A 17,019-nucleotide genomic window follows, 5' to 3' on the forward strand; every position below is an offset into this window, starting at 1 on the left:
GGAGGGTGAGCGCTGCGTGCGCGCTCCGCTCGGGCAGGTGTAGTGAGACAGGAACGCTGGGGACGCGGAGCGAGGGTCTGCAGGATAGAGCAGGTGTGCAGGTGTGGGTTGGAGCCCGGTGTCCAGTTTGGGGGTCCGGCGTGCTCGCTGGGGGAGCCAGTGGATGTTCCCGTGTTTGTGGGATGGGACGGGTGTGCAGGAGTGCGGGGTCAGCTAGTGTGTGTGTGTGTGTGTGTGTGTGTGTGTGTGTGTGTAGAAGGTGGAGGAAGATCTGGTGCACCTCGTCCTTGACTTGTGTTTCTGGGCACAGGGATCTGGAAGGACTGTCCCCCTGTGCCTCTGGAGCCTCCACCCCTGATTTGAATGGTTTGAACGCTGTAATTGAGGTTTCCCAAAGTTTGGGGTCACAGGGCCTGAATTGTTGTCCTGAACTGGGAGATTAGGCAGGGGCATGTTGAGCAGAGAAAGAGGCCTCACGCGGGGTTCCTGATCCCTGTCTTTGACATCAGATTGAGGGCTGGAAGGTGCACCCTATGGGATTTTCTCTTTCCAGTGCCTTCCAGAGGGACAGGTGGGAGTTGGTGGCTTGCCTCTGTATGTTACATGGGTTGACTTTAAAGACTGAGCCTGTCCAGTTTTCTGCTCCCGCTGTAGTTTCTGCTTCAAGAAGCCTCTCTCCCAGGCGGCTCTGGGACCCTTCCTAGACCTGCTGGAAATGGGCTTTCCACAGGCAAAAGAGACCACATTGGGCGCTGTGGTCTTAGTGGGGTTCAGTCACTGATGCCCTGGGTAGCCACCTGGTTCAACAGGAAGGAAGGCAGAATTGGGTGTGATTGTGGTTGATGATAAGTTAAGGCACTGAGAAGGTGTGCAGGGAGGATCCTGATGCAGCATGAGCTGGTTCGCTACATGGTGCCCGCTACTCTGTCGTAGTGGTGGACATACTTCTCTTTTTTAGTCAGCAGAGCTCATAGATAACTGCATACTCCAGCTCCATGGGCAGATAGGAAGGAGCATTTGGCCAGCTGCTTCCTTTTCTTTTTCCTTCTATTTCTGCCAGGCAAGCAACCTCCACAGTTGTAGCAGCAGCCTCTTTGGTGTGAAACAAAAAACAGCCTAGGACACTAATGGAACCCCCTGGAACCTATTCACAACCAGCCTTTCCCAGGCCCCATTTCATCTATGGCATGGGTCTGAAGGCCATAGCCATGATGAGTGTGGGCTGTGGGTTCAATTCCCAGCTATGGCCCTTGGGCAATTTGCTGCACATTTTGATTTCCTCAACTAAATAGGGTTACTATTACAAAAGGTGCATGGAGTCTAATAGGAAAGTGTGCATGAAAAGCACCTGACACAGGGCCTGGCACTTAATAAATGCACAATAAATCACTGTTAATAAATATAAATGAGAGTGTAGGGCCATATCTCTGTCAGTTCTGAAAATCTATGGTTTTATGCTATGAGTAGTTATTAACCCAATGACTACTTTATTCTAGAGTTAGATCCATTTTGGATTCTGAATTCCAATTTGCTGTATACATCAAGACATGCATTTCAAATTCACTTGGATAAGAAGCATGGTAACAGTCCTGACTTCCTTCACTCACATCTATCGTAGAGTTGAGGACAGAGCTGTTCACCACTGCAGGCTCCCAAAGCAGAACCAACCTTGTCCTAAACCTTTCAGAGAAAGGTATTTGAATGGGGTCTGTTCCTCCTTTAGACAGCTCCAGGTTTAGGAGTTTTAAAAAGCATAGACTCACTGTCTTGAAAGTGCTGTTTCTAGGGTTGATATACAACTAGCATTTCTGTTCACTAAAGAGAGAGAGAGAGAGAGAGAGAGTGTAAAGGAAGTTATTGTGCCTTATTCTTTCATGCTAATATTAAAAATTTGTGATCCTTTAAGAAAACTCGAGGAAATTTTGCTTAATGGGTTGAGTGTCTTCATCTTGGTCAGAATCCAGTCCTCATTAGAAATACATTAAAGTAATCATTTGTGGTAGCCAGGTGTTTGGATTCTGCTGAATAATTTGCCTCATACTTTAGAACTTGTCTCCTCAGTGGCAAACCTGACTACTTATATATGTATATATATATAGGAAAGTTATATATATATATATATATATATATACACACTAAATATAGAAGTAACACCTTAATTGGAGGCTACCCTAAATAAGATTGAATGCTTCCTGCAAAATGTATTTGGAAATCATACTGATGATTTGAGATCAAAATATTTTTCTCATAGTCAAGTAGCTGCTGTTGAATCTTTAAAGATTCAAGAAAAGTAATGTTTGTCAACGAGGACAACTGTCTACATCCCATAGGCAAGTGATAATTTTTCATTACTGTTGAAAAGTTTTCTATTGAAGAAGTTGTTATCAAGTAAATGCCTTAGAAACCCCTATTCCCATTCTACTCCTTTCTCATTTCCCTCCTCCCCTCCCCAATTCCCTTTTTCAGTTGTGTTATGGTTTGGATCTTAAATGTACCCAAGGGCCATATGCTAAAGGTTTGATCACCAGCCAGTGGCACTGTTGGGAGGTGGTAAAACCCAGTGGAAAGAAATGATGTCATTTCCCAGTGATCTCATTGGGGATGTGGCTTTGAAGGGGGTATTGGGACCCCAGCCCCTACCTCTCTTGCTCCGTGGCTGCCATGAGAACACTCCCTTCCTTGCCACAGGCCCCAAAACAAGGGAGTCAAGCAACCACACACTGAAACCTCTGACACCATGAACCAAAACAAATCTTTTCCTCCTTTTAAGTTGATTTTCTCAGGTACATTGTCACAGCAACGGACAGTTGGCTAGCACAAGTTGTAACTGTTAATGATACTCTTATTCTATATGATGTACATATATATCTATATACATATATAATATGCATACATGTACACATACTATACACATATGGTGTGTACATACCACATATGGTATGTGTATATGGTGTGCATATATATGTATAGATACCAAAACCCTCAGAGGCTAAGTCCCTTATACAAAATGATGTAGTATTTGCATATAACCTATGCACACCCTCCTTTATACTTTAAATCATCTATGGATTATTTATAATACCTAATGCAACATAAATGCTGTCAATTAGTTGTTTTACGTATTATTTAGGGAATAATAACCAAAAAAAGTCTATACAAAATTTTTTTTCCAAATATTTTCAATCTGCAGTTGGTTGAATGCACAGATGTGGACCCACAGATAAGAGGGCTTGATTATTATTGCCCAGGCAAAAGGACATCAACTGTGAATAGTTACATATAGGTATACAGCAGGACAACATCATCAAGATGACAAATTAGACAGAGCTTAGCTGTGTCTCTTTCTTTCTTTTGAGCTCCTTTAGGTCATTGAAACAGGCCCATTTTGTTGTGACTAATCCTTTGCTATCTTCTTAATTTTCAAAAAGGGGGAAATTTGCCCTTGGTACAAATCAGTGAATTTGTTGCTGACTCCTAGCAAATTTCATGATTGAGTCATAAACAGACGGCTGTGGGTACTTAGAGAGTACATGGTCAGCCTGGGGTACCATTCAGTAAAAACAATTTATGTGACATAGATGAGTCTCTTGTTTTGGTAGGAAACGTATAAACATGTTGTTCTGTGTCTGAGCAGATAGAATCATGGGAATCGTCTTCTAGACCCACAACGGGAAGCGAGTCCTCTGCTGATTACCAGGATCCCCTCAGGATGAGCTGCAGCAGGACAGTCAGTTACCTTTAAGGACCCTGGTGGCCTTTTGCAAAGAGATGTTGCAGGAGGGACTGAGTGCCAAGAGAAGGTCTGAGATCATACTGCCTACCCTCCATCAATACAGCAGGAAGGACATGGCCTTGGAGTCAGAAATGAGTGGGGAAAGTCCCTATGTCACCACCTTTCAGCTTTGCACCTTGAGCAGGCTACCTAACATCACCATCTCTCCTAGTAGTGTCTATTTCACAGAGTCATTGTAAGGAAGAAAATCAGTCTTTCGAAGGCTCAGTAGCCTACCAAACCCAGACCCCCGGGGCTGTCACAAAGAGCAGTCGTAGTGTCAGGGCTATAGGCAGCTGGTGCCATCCAGCCTTGGAGCTGACTTTGTCTTGGGAGGCAGTGTGGCAGCTGGTTAAGGGCACATGCCTGGAGCCAAGTTGCTTAGATTGGCATCCCAGCTCTCCACCTACCAGCCATGGTTAGTCAACCTTTCTGCACTGCCATTTCTTCCCTCCTGGCCCAGAGCAGCTAAATAATAGCATAGGGAAGCCTACAGTCAAGTCTGCAAGGAGGATAAGTTTGTGATTTAAAGCTTGCCATTCATATGTAGAATATTAAGCTAGGACACTACACTGGAGACAAGTCTCCTCCCGAAATGATTCAATAAAACAAATCGTACAATCACTGCAGTAGCTCCCCAGGGACATTAGGGAGTCTTCCAGTGGACACTGTTTCATCTTATTCTTCGTGGTTACTGATACCCAGATCTCCTGATTAGCCCCTTTCCTGCTGGAGAAGAGATTCCCAGGTGGCCCCACCCTGCTTTGATCCAAATGAATATATTCATATCAGAACAACACTATTAACCAAACTGCACACTGTAGTCAGATTTCAAGTGACTTTTTCCCATCCCAGCATTCCAGGATCCTTTTCCTGACCCAGTTTTGCCCAGTGCATTTGGCGGCATGTGTCCTTGGTCTGCTTTCCGTGACACAATTCCTCCGGCTTTCCTGTCTTTTCCATGACCTCAGCACTCTTGAAGGGTATCAGGGATTCTGCAGAATGGCCCTCGGTTGGGGCGTGTCTGGTGTTTTCTCATGATTAGGTTGAGGCCGTGTATTTTTGGAAAGAACACACAGAGGTGACATGCTGCAATTACATTTTAATTTCATGCTGGGGTGCATTGTGTGTCTCCCCCTCAAGCAGTGGGAGCTTCTCAGATAAAGTTCTGGGGTTCCTGGTGGCTCTGCTGTCCTCAAGGTCACTGGTCTCCATGCCCAGTGAGCAGTTCTCCTTCCCTCTGCCCTGGTAAGCCATGGGAATCCTGTCCTCTTGCTTCCCCCACCTCTCTCTATAGTTGCCACGTGCTCCAGTCCCCTCATTACCCTGTGAGAGCATCTGGAGGACTTAGCAAAGACCCTCCCTTCCCCAACCTGAAGCCAACTGTGGCTTAAAAAAACAAAATTTCATGCCATCCTATCATGAAAAAATAATCTCGTGTGGCCATTGAGCCTTGAAGTCATACCAAACTGCATCTGACTTGAGCGCAGTCACTGAGATGATTCACATTTTTCATAATCTTGAGGTGATGTCCATTACAGTGATCATTGATAAGTCAGTTTATCTCCTAAGAGAGGGGACAAACCCATAAAGCCACTGAAATGTATCTTTTAGGTGCAACTCAAAAGTTTTGAGATGCTTATGTGGTTGTATTAAATGTTATTTATAAGTGTATTAAATGTGTTATTGGGGCTGGGGGCTGTAGGTCAGAGGTAGTGGGCCTGCTGGATTCAATCAGCCGCACTGTAAACAAACATAAAGACATGAGTAAGTGAGTTATTTCTACATACTGTGAAGAATTCCCCAAGGGAACTGGAGGTAGATATTGTTTTGTTAGTAGAGGATTTCTATTAACATTTTATTTTCCTGGGTTAGCACAGAGATGCGTCTGAATATAGCTGGCAATGCAGGTTTTTGTTAGCAAGGTTTCCCTCTTCCCCACCAAAACAGAATTTCAAGGCTGTGATTCGACTCTTTATTCAGTCAGCAGCATAGTGTGAGAGGGTTAAAACTTTCCCTCTGCTCTTTGAAGGTTCCATAATGAGCATCTCTGGAATTAACTGACAGTAGATGGATTAACAGGAGAAAAGGCACACAAATTTGTTACTTTGCATATGTGCAAAAGCCACAAAAATATATGAGATTTTAAAGAAGGATCTGATGATTGAAGCTTCTATGGTATCCTGAGCCACAGAAAAGATTAAGGGCAAGAGGTTCCTCAGTAGTGAGGGCCACACAAGTTTCAGGAGGGTGAATAAAGTTTTTCATGTAAATAAACCTCAAAAGTAATAGCCCTCAGAAAATTTGTGGTACCATTTTGAACATCTCTTATCTAAAATCCAGAGCTTTTAAAATATTGATGTGGTCCCACAAATGGGAAATTCTACACAAGATCTTATGTTATTAATTACAGTCAGAACTCTAGCACTAAAATTATAGTATAAAATTACCTTAAGGCTGTGTGTATGAAATGTATATGAAACATTAATGAAGTTCATGTTTAGACCTGGGTCCTGTCCAAGACATCTCATTATGTATATATAAATCTTCCAAAATCTGATACCTTCTGAGATCTGAAATACTTCTAGTTTCAAGCATTTCAGATAAGAGGGACTTAACGTGTAGGTTCTGTGTTGATCTTTAGTCTCTTTTTCTAGATCCTTCTTTAGACAGATAAGGAGAAAACCTTTGCCTGCATCTGTCCGCTCTTCCTCATTGTCCCCCTGTCAGAACACGAAAGCACCATACTTTGGGGTATTGCTTTTTTTCAAGTCCCACCAATAGCATAAGAAATAGAAGTTTCCAGGAGGGGGGATGGGGGTAAAAAAGATGGTGGAATGAGATGGACATCATTACGCTAAGTACATGTATGAAGACACGAATGGTGTGAATACACTTTGTATATAACCAGAGATATGAAAAGACATGCTCTATATGTGTAATATGAATTGTAATACATTCTGCTACCATATATATAACAAATTAGAATTAAAAAAGAAGTAGAAGTTTCCAGGCCAAAAGCAAAGAGAAAACTATCTGCAGTCATACCCACCTGTCCTGCTCAGCGTCCCCAACCATGCTATGGCCAGGACAGGAGGGAGGATGCCCACGGAGGACAGTTGGAGGGTCAGGCTCTGCTGAGTCCCATGGGGTGGCAAATGCAGAGTCTGACTGCGAGACTGTTTGGCCTTCATAACTGCCCACATCATTTCTGTTTTTGCCAGGTGGCCTGAGCCAGGCTGTCCCTTGGCGTTTCTGGGCTCTCCCAATCCAGGCTTCACTCTGAGATCTGAGGAGCTTGGCTCCTGCATATGCTTCTGGTTCCCCTCATCATCTTGGGATTGGTCTAAAACAACCCAGGATGCGGGGCAAAGGCCTCTCTGCAGATTGCCTCCTTTGGGGACTTTTCTCCTCAGGATGTTTTGCTTTGGGCTGCTGCTTCTGCTCTTGCAGTTTCTCTCCTGATCAAGTGGCCCTAATGTCATAACCTCCCGACACGGGCTGAGAACCGCTGATGGGGCTGGCCAGGCTCTGACTTCTCCCCTAGCCCTTTTTCAAGCTGTTAGGACTCCAGCAGTCGCCACTGATTCCCTGCTGAGTTTTAGAACCAAGGTATGACATATCATTTTCTCCAGGACACTCTCTTGTAACAGGTATTGGTTTCTATGGTTTCTAACCTGCTTTACTCAAGCTAATTGAGAGACTGCTTAAGGAAATATTTTTGTTATAAGAAGAAATCCCCTAATTAAGATGACATAAATAGAAGCTTTTAAAAAGTCATTGTATTTATAGGAAAACCTCAGGCTGACAGAAGATGAAGAGTATTCATGCCTGATGCCTGAATCCCCAAGCAGGCAGTCAGTGGAAGGTGTCCCCTGTCCTCCACACGCCACTTCTGAGTTCTGCCTTGACCTCACACATGTCACAACTTTCCATATACACCTGTGACCCTGTGGGCAGATGAGACCTGGACAAGGCCATGTTTCATTTAGGGGTATTACGTTCAGTCGACCCTAGCACTGAAGTAGATGGTAACCATTTTCTGGCTAGTTTTAATTTCTTGGAAAGGTGTCCAGAGACTAGTCTTAACTCAGGATCCCTTTTGCAGTGTGAATTGGGGATCCTGGGAGGTTTCTTTGAACAGAAGGTGCTGGCTACAGTTCAAAATCACAAGTAGTTCCTCAAGTTATGGAATAATAAGAATTATTATAGAATAACATAGAATATTATAACAATAAGAATATAATAAGAATTATAGCTGTCTATAACTTTTATAAGTAAGGAAAGGTTAACCAGGGTTAGGGTTTTAAGGGTTTCACATATTATGCCAAATCTGCAGTTTATATTTTAGTCAGTGGATTCCCTTCCAAAGGATTATTTTGGTTGTTTTTCCCAAAAAACATTTTAAAGAGGGCAGTGATGTGATGTTCACTTATGGTAGACTCTCATAAACTAAAAACAAGTCAGGAAAACTTGCTGTAAAATGAGAAAATAGCAAATCTAACTTTAGGTAGAGTGTCCTTTTTAAAATGCAGAAGAATTAATTTTTAGCTTGTTATAGAAAGTGCCTGTGGCTACAGAGTGTTGGGCCTTCCTCCCTCCCCAACACGATGAAGTTCTGGTGTACATGTGGCTGCCTAGGGCTCTGAAGAGTTTGTTTCATTTAGGAATGAGGCTTTTTTGTAGATCCATAGAATGCCAGGTCATCGTACAGCTGATTCTTCTATTATGTGCCCCTTCTGTAATAACAGCAGATAACAGAGTGCCATTCTCTGACTCAAGGGTAATTACTGGTAAAGATTCCTTAATAAATGCCACTTTGCCATAGCACTCTTAGAGCAAAATATTTATGCCTGTCCCAGGTCAGAAGTTTGTGTGTTTGTGTGTGTGTGTGTGTGTGTGTGTGTGTAGGTACATATGTGCACATAAATTAGAATCTTGTACTTTTGGATCTGTAAGCCTCTGCATCTAGATAACCTATATGCTTTTTAAAAAGCTCTGATTCCATGTCTGATGTTTGCTGTGACTTTTTTTTTACAAGGCCTGACCTTGGTGAGATTTAGTACAAAAAGGGGATTGAGGCAGTTTGTTAAACTTTCAACTAGTGGAAAAAGGAAGTGTGTAGATTCTTGGATGGCCCTGAGAGCCGGAGGGAAGTGGGGCAGGAAGCTGGCCTTGGACAAGCTGCTGCCCCTGGAAGGCACAGGCACACCCAAGGCAGGGCATTTGCTGCCCTGAATGATCTCCAGTCTTATCCTATATCTTCTAATAATCTACTCTTTTTTGGGGGGAGGGTACCAGAAATTGGACTCTGGCACTGGTCCCTGAGACGCATCCCCAGCCCTATTTTGCATTTTATTTAGAGACACAGTCTCACTGAGTTGCTTAGCGTCTCCGCGTTACTGAGGCTGGCTTTGAACTCAAGATCCTCTTGCCTCAGTCTCCTGAGCTGCTGAGATTACAGGAGCTAATAAACTATTCTTCTATCAATGTTTATGATCAGTGAGATTCTCCAATTTGGACTTTGGTAATCTGAGAAATGACCATTAGCTATAGATACAGTATAAACTATTCAATTTAGATGAACTAAGGAATTACAAGTAAATCACCTATGCATATAATAAATATGCTTCTGTGAAATGAATTTTCAACAAGGAACAGGCAATTTGTGATCCATTTTTCTATTTTCAGAGAAGGTTAGTTTGGGAAAATGAATGTTTCATATATAAATATGTATATTTAAGCACTAATATTTAATACACATAAAAGAATGTTTGTATTCTGGATAAGGCATAGAGAATAATAATAAAAGCAGCCATCAGTTTAAGAAACAAAATATTACTGATAACTTTTTTAAAAAAAATCTATCCTCTGCCCATTCCCAGGGCCCTCCTCCCTGGATTTGTGTTCCTGGTTCCTGTGAGATGCCAGTAGGATCCATCCTTGTAAGGAGCCCTTGTTCATTCTCCTGCTGCTGTGTGCCATTCCAACCTGTGGAGGGAGCCTGGGGTGTTTCCAGTGTGCCCTTATCTCAAATCAGATTGTTGGAAGCTTTCTTGCTCACGTCTTGGTGAACAAAAGTCCCACAGACCTACACCTAGAAGTAGAACCCAGCGCTCACTCAGCCATGTCAGGGCTTCTTAGATGGGCCAAAATGGTTTCTACCAGCATGCAGGGTTTTCATCATTCCTTGTTCTTGTAAATACCTTCAAATGTTGTCAATTTAATGGGTACATAATGAACTCTCATGTAGTTTTAATTTGTAATTCCAGGTGACTGATCGGGTTGAATTATTTTATCGTGTTGATGAGTTAGATATTCATCTGACTTCTTCAGTGAAAATCCTGCTTGTGCCTTTTGCTGATTCCTCTATTATAATTCTTACATTAGGAGTTCCCTGTGTCATCCAGATGGCTTTGGTCAGACATGTGATGTTGGTGTCTCTTCCTCTAGTCCACTTATTTTTTCCCATTTTGTCTTTTCTCTTTTATGCAGTCTTCTTTATTTTTTGTAGTGCTGGGAATGCAACCCAAGGCCTTGTACATGCCAAGTGAGTGCTTTACCTCTGAGCTCCATCCCCAGCCCCCAGTGGTGACTTTTGAATAACACAAGTTTTAACACTTTATCGTGGATGAATTTATCCTTTTTTCCCTCCTTAGGGTTTGTACTTTTTAAAAAATCTTCATTTAAAAATTCTCTCCTACCCTAAGATCATGAACATATTTTTATTCTCAAAGTTTTAAAAATTATGCCTTAATACTTAGGAATCTTAATCATCTGGAATAATTTTGATGTATGCTATAAGGTATAAATCCAGTTTCTAAAAATTTTTCTTGACTCTTTTGTTTATTGAATGTGCATACAATAACCATATTCAACAAACAATTCAAGTTTCCATATATGTGAACCCAGAAATGTTCTCTTGGTTAAACCTTGTAACTGTATTATTTTAGTTACTGAAGCTGTATATTATATTCTACCTATTGAATCAGGTCCCCTGACCTTATCTTTTTCAGAGATATCTTTTGTTTTTAGGCCTTCTCTGTCACATGAATTTTATTTTATTGATTCTGTAGTGCTGGGGAACGAACGTAGGACCTTACTCATGTTAGACAAGTGCTCTGTGTACACCCTAAGCCTCTGCCCTTTGAATTTTAGGATATACTTGTTGAGTTACATGTACACATGTCTGTCCTGTTAGAATTTGCATTGGAATGGCATAGTTTTCCTCTGGATCAGTTAGGGGAAATTTTTTTAAATTATACAATATAATTTGCATATGGTAAAATACACAGAAGTGCACAGGTAATGAATTTCGACGAATCCATACCTTGTATAATCAATACCTCAAACATATAGAGACTATTTGTATCACCCCAGCAGGTTCCCGAGGCCCCTCTCCATTTAGTTGCCCTGTACTTTCCAAAGTAAGCACTTCTGATTTCTGTCAGCATATATTAGTGTTGCCTACTTCATAGCAGTGAAAATATACAGTATGTTTGTGGTTTCTTTCACATTTTTTTGAGATTCATCCATTTGTTGTCTTTATCAGTAGTTTATTCCTTTTTATTTTTAAATAATATTCCACTGTATGACTATGCCACAATTAAATGGGTACAGATGGATGAAACTGAGTTATTTCCTGTTTGGGGCTATCATGAATCAGCCCACAATGCATAGATCTGTACAAGTCATTTTATGGACACAGATCTATACTTGAGAGAAGTGGAAAAATCACGAGTGGGGTAATGCATTTAACTTTGTAAAAAACTGCCAATCAGTTCTCCAAAGCGATAATGCTATTTTATACTCGCTCCTTCCAACCAAGTGTGAAATTCCAGGTGTTGTTCGTCCCCACACACGGTTGCTGCCAGCAGTCTTTTGAAGGGTAGCCATATTCTAAGAGCTATGGGGTATTTCCTTAAGTCTCTCTGCCTCTGATGATGATGTGCATTCTTTCATGTTCCTTTGGTCATTTCTACACCTTCTTTTGTGAAGTGTCTGAGTCTTTGGCCCACTTGGAAAAATAAGTTTGTCTTTTTATATTTTGGCCTGTAGGAGTTTTATATATCCTGGATATGAATATGAATCCTGGATATGAATCATTTGCCAGGTTCTGCATTGCAAGTCTTTCTCCCAGGCTGGAGCTTGACCTGTTGTCTAGCCTTATGTCTTAATTGCGTACTATAATTTTATAGCAATTTCTGAAATCCATTAGTGTGTATCCTTCAGTTTTGTTCTTCATTTCCAAGATTCTTTTGGCTATTCTAGGCCTTTCAAATTCATTTTATATTTTTCAAACCAGTTTATCAATTTCTGCAGAAGTTATTCTTGCTGAGATTACAATTTAGATTTTATATTTCTCCATAAATAGCTTATACATCTTTGTTAAATCATTTTCTTATACCTTGTTTTTACCTTTTTTTAAGATTAAAATTTCTAATTGTTGTTTGTGTCTAGAAATGCAGATTGCTTTGGTATGTTTATTTTTAACATGATTATTTTTAAAAGAAAATTCTTACTTTTTTAAAAAACATTTGTTTTTTAGTTATAGTTGGACACAATACTTTTATTTTATTTATTTACATGTGGTGCTGAGGATCGAACCCTGGGCCTCCCATGTGCTAGGCAAGCACTCTACTGCTAAGCCACAACCCCAGCCTAAAGAAAATTATTTCTAAACTCAGTAATTCTAATAGGTTCTTTTGTGTTTCCATATGAACAATAATGTCATTCATGAATAATTATAGTCCTATGTCTATTCAATTCTTTGTAACTGTTCTTTTTCGTGCTTTATTGTATTGGCAGAGGCTCTTAGGATGTTGAGTAGAGATGGTGTATTAGTTTGCACGGTATTGTAAGGAGGTACCACAAACTGGATCCCTTAAGTAGCAGAAATTTACTCTCAAATTCCAGAGAGTAGAAATCTGAGCTTGGGTGTCAGTTGTGTTGTTCCTTCTGAGGGCTGTGAAGGAGAATCTTGGGCATCTCATCTTGTTCCTTGTTTTAAAGGGAATAATGCTAAGATTTTGCTGTTAGGTTTTTTGGTTTGTTTGTTTCAGACAGTAGGATAATATGCTACAAATTTTTGTTGTAAATTGTAAATGAATGTTGAATTTTTTTAATACTTTTCTGTGTCTACTGAAATAATAATACCTTTCTTTTAAAATTTGTAAATACAAATGAATTAAAGCCAATGGGTTTTATTTTCTTAAGTCAATGTTGCAACCAACTTGGACATGTTATATGTTTTTAATATGTACTGGTTGATTCAGTGTGCTAATATTTAGGCATGCTTAATCATGAGTCAGAATGATCCATATTTTCCCCATTATCCTTCCTGGGTTTGATTATCAAAGTTTTATCTTTTTTTCTGGCTTCATAAAACACTTTTTAAAATTATTTTTTTATTAAACAAAATTTTTTAGGGGCCAGGGTTGTGGCTCAGTGGTACGGTGCTTGCCTCCACGTGTGAGGCACTGAGTTCGATCCCTGGTACCACATAAAAATAAAATAAAGGTATTGTATCCATCTACAACTAAAAAATATTACATTTTTTTTAATGTTCAGGAAAATTATGTAGAATTTGAATTATGTGATTCCAGGTGTTTGGCAGAAATAGCCTGGAGAACGGTCTAGACCTAGTGCTTACTTCATAGGACAATCCGTGACCATGACATCTGAAAACAGCCAGTGCTCTGCGTTGCTCATAAACTCCTCCATATCAGCTCTCTTGGCTTTGGCTGTGTGCTATGAAACAAGGCAGGGCCTCCAGCAGCATACATAGCTATTTTAATAGTCCTCCAAGTGAAAAGCATGCACGTTTTTTATTGAAGCTTATATAAATAGATAGATAGATAGATAGATAGATAGATAGATAGATAGATAGATAGATAGAAAGAAATTTGTTCTGGCTAACCTATGGATAGCCAGAAAGAATGGGCTTGTCATTTGGAGTATAGTTGTAGATGATCTAAGGGGCCTAAGGGAACATGCCAAGAGCAATAGGTTCTTACAAGAACAACTCTAGGTGCTAAGATAAATGTTTCTGTGTACATTTGCAGAAAAAGCATTTTCAGAGATACTTATTTAAATTCACATTATCACTAGTGGCAGTATCTTTAAAAGGACAATATACACAATCTCAACTTGATAGAAAATGTTTGCTAATACTATTAATGTGGCTTTTAATGCATATTCTTCTATCATTTGATTATTTTTCTAGACTTATTTCTTTAATAAGTTTGGGAGATGAGACAGTATTTTATAACTTTTTATTTTATCTTATACAGTTAGAGGTACTTATTGCGTATGTAATATTTCCCTTGCATAAATTATGCACCGTGAATGTACTAAACCATTTCAGGGTCTTTCTCTTACTGGATCTAAATTTTGAAAATTTTGGAGAAAACATGAAAATGTTATTCTTTAAATTGCAATCTTGCTTTTAATGTGCAGTTCTAACAAAAAGTTAGATCAGTTTGAAACCCACAGTAAAGGATGATTTGTGTACCTCAGGGAAACTTTAAAACGTGGAAACTTCTGATTGGGTTGGATTCAATAGAGAACTGTAGTCTCAACCTGATCTATTTATGATTCATATTTTAGTTACATAAATTGATCATGTAAATAGATCATGGAGAGAATTTTCCTGCTGCTTAAAATAATAAACCATTATTAAGTGATGTGGTCAGCTTTCATTTATCTCCATCTAATTTTGATTTTTATAAATTACTATTTAATTACTATAGTAGTCCTTAATTTTTTATTTTTTATATTTGGTACTAGGGATTGAACCCAGAGGATTTAACCATTGAGCCACATCCGAGGCCTTTTAATTAATTAGTTAATTTTATTTTGAGACAGGGTCTCACTAGGTATGGTCCTTTATTTAAAGAGCCCTGCTAGGAGGAGACTTACCTTTGGCAAGACTGGAATAAATGTAGTTAGCAGATAATGAAACAACATTGCACTTCTTTTTTAATATCATAGAATTATGACTTTTTGATAAGCCGCATGTTTTTCTTACAAGTCCCTCATCCTCTCTGTCCTTATGGCCTGCCTCAGTACTTAGATAAAATGCAAGGTGTTTGGCTCTTTCCATAATATTCTTCATTGCAAAATGTTCAGGTTATCCTTCATGCTAAGTGAAGATAGAGGCTAGAATTATAGACAATCTGCTTTTAAGAAGTTAAATAAGAGGAATTTGATAATAGGTGCCTGGAGCATGTTTTCCTGTTCTTTTTGCAAAGGGAGAGATACAATTCATATTTTAAGTGACAGAATCCTGCCATTTTAAAAAACAGCCCTGATTGATCAACCAATGATGGAAGAAGTATTCTGTATTAATTTGGCTTTCACTGACTGAGATGTCTCCAAGCCTGTATTTCAATATGTGGGTCTTGCTCATTAGCATTTAAATGGAAAAAATATTCTCTAGGTGGGTTTTAGTGACTATATTTGGTTGTAACAAATAGACGGTGATGTTTAAGAGTTGTTTGTGCCAGAATTACTTGTAGCAGCTTATAGGCATTCTTCACCCAGCTGTCCCTGGGTGGCTGTGGAAATCCTGCAGCCCTGGGACAGATGGACAGGGTGACTTCTGTGGGTGCTGTCTTTACAGCCTCTGTGCACAGTTCCTGCCTCCTTCCCATCATCTCTCTGAAGATGAGCACTCATCGATGAGTGTGAAGATGCTGGGGGGTGGGGGGCTTGCGTGTCCGTGTGTTCTTGTTTATGACTTAGTCTTTGGAGGAGAGAGGTTACCCATACCTGAGGACAGAATGTGGCACTGTTTCTTCTCTTGTTACCTAACTAGGGAAATTAACATCTGAAGCAGACTTGGGGGTTGAGAAAAGGGTAGAAGCTGGTCAAGACCAGGAGGGAATTGTGGTGAGATCAAGAATATTTTAGGGTGCAGTGGGCCAGAAATTAAGCATTTTACTCAAACTGATTTACTCAATCCTCAAATAATCCTACAAAGTGGGTGCTGTTATTTTTATACTCATTTCACAGATGAGGAAATTGAGGATGGAAAAGTCAAGTGTCTTGGTGCTGCTATAAACTTGGTTATTTGCAAAAGTAAAAACCTATTGTTCATAGTTGTGGAGACTGGCAAGTCCAAGATCAAGGTCCTAGCAGATTCAGTGCTCAGTTAGGGCCTGTTCTTCATAGATGGTGACTTCTAGCTGGTGGAAGGGACAAATAAGCTCTCCCAGGCCTCTTTGATAAGGACACTGATCCTGTTCCTGAGGCCTCCACCCTCAGGACCTAAATTCCCAGTTGCCCCCCCCACCACCACCACCACCACAGTAGAGAATAAGTCCAAACTCATGAGTTGGGGGCAGGTGCAAACATTCAGACCACAGCACCAAGTAATTTGCTCAAGTGATAGGAGGGGATAAGAGGTTTGTCCACAAACAAACCTCATTCCCAGGCCCTTCTGGAGATTCTGTTGTCTCGGGGAAAGGAACTGGAGTCTCATTCATGGGTAGCTATTATTGCCTTGGCGAAAGTGAGGTGTAAGAAATTATGGAGCTGTCAAGTCTTTGAGTTGAAAATCACTTTAGAGGTTATTTGATTCCTCCTCTTGCCTGATGTGTGCATCTTCCAGAATATTTCTCAGGCCTCCCAACCTTTGCTGGGATGCCTCAGAAAATTAAGGAATTTAATCTCTCATGAGCTTAAATTGAAGATTAAATTGAGTAACTTGAAGTAGTAGAGAAGTCATTCTGATGTGAGCCAGACATCTGATGTGAGCCATCCCTGTAACTCCCATAGTCTTCACAGTCCTCTCCAGAGCAGCTGACACGGCCCCTATGGGTGTCAGGGACTGTGCCCTTGGGGCTGTCTCCCACCACCCAGAAGTCAAGGGAGGCCACCTTGGTCTGCTGCCTCGCACTTTAGAGGAAGGAATAGGAAGCCCAGTGTAGCATGTGGGCTGGTCTCTCTTCTCAGCTAGACGGGGGATGGGAGGCACATCTTCGCTACCTGACATGAACATGTTTGGAGCCATATGCAGCATTAGAGCCTGGGAGGAGCACCAAGGAATTGGAGGCATGGGTCATTGTTTCTGGCAGGTTCCTGGAGTAGTATCCCACCATTCTCTTAATGCAAATTAAAATAACCCTAGAAGCTCGGGGAAGATCCACAAGGATCATTTCTACTTCTTTTAGAACTCTTTGTCATGTTGTCTGTGGGTGAGCCCATGTTCTTGTTCATAGAGGTAACTGTGTCTCCCAGGAATG

The 17,019-nt window shown here is 40.6% G+C and overlaps 1 protein-coding gene across 1 annotated transcript in view; it reads left to right on the forward strand.

Annotated features, from left to right (window-relative positions):
* Tgfbrap1 (transforming growth factor beta receptor associated protein 1) overlaps nucleotides 1–17,019 on the forward strand; it is a 61,435-nt gene that overhangs the window by 535 nt on the left and 43,881 nt on the right. The gene's annotated exons all lie outside the window — the stretch shown is intronic.

The sequence above is a fragment of the Marmota marmota genome, unplaced genomic scaffold (genome assembly GCF_001458135.2).
Source record: "Marmota marmota marmota unplaced genomic scaffold, marMar, whole genome shotgun sequence".
NCBI lineage: Eukaryota > Metazoa > Chordata > Mammalia > Rodentia > Sciuridae > Marmota > Marmota marmota.